The sequence below is a fragment of the Calidris pugnax genome, unplaced genomic scaffold (assembly GCF_001431845.1).
Source record: "Calidris pugnax isolate Ruff unplaced genomic scaffold, ASM143184v1 scaffold203, whole genome shotgun sequence".
Lineage (NCBI taxonomy): Eukaryota > Metazoa > Chordata > Aves > Charadriiformes > Scolopacidae > Calidris > Calidris pugnax.
This window is the reverse complement of record NW_015090928.1, coordinates 573932-574357: the sequence shown is the minus strand read 5'-3', so window position 1 is coordinate 574357 and position 426 is coordinate 573932.

Genomic DNA, 426 nt, shown 5'->3' with positions numbered 1-426 from the left:
GCAGTGCTGGGGTGATGGTTGGACTCGGTCCCTTCCAACCTCGATCATCCTGTGATTCTGTGAGGTCAATATTCATAGAATGATTCACAAATTGGTTGGAATGAAGGAAAAAAAACCCACCCTACAACCCTGAACAAAGAAAACCCCGGATCCGCCAGGCAGACGGCATGCTCCCGCCCCCGGCCCAGAAGGGCTGCGGGTTGGTGCCGGTTGGAGGATGCTGCCCGTGAGCGGCTCCGCAACCCCCTTCCACCCCCGGAGGCGGCTGTAGCGGGCGGGGGCAGCGGGGCGGTGGGTCTCTCCCGAGCACCTTCCCTTCCACCGCCCCGGCTCCCGGCGCAGTCCCCTCCCCGCTGCTGCCCGGTGCGGGGGCACCTGCCGGCGGGGCCGGGCGGCGGCGGGCCCGGGACCCTCCCATTGTCTCCG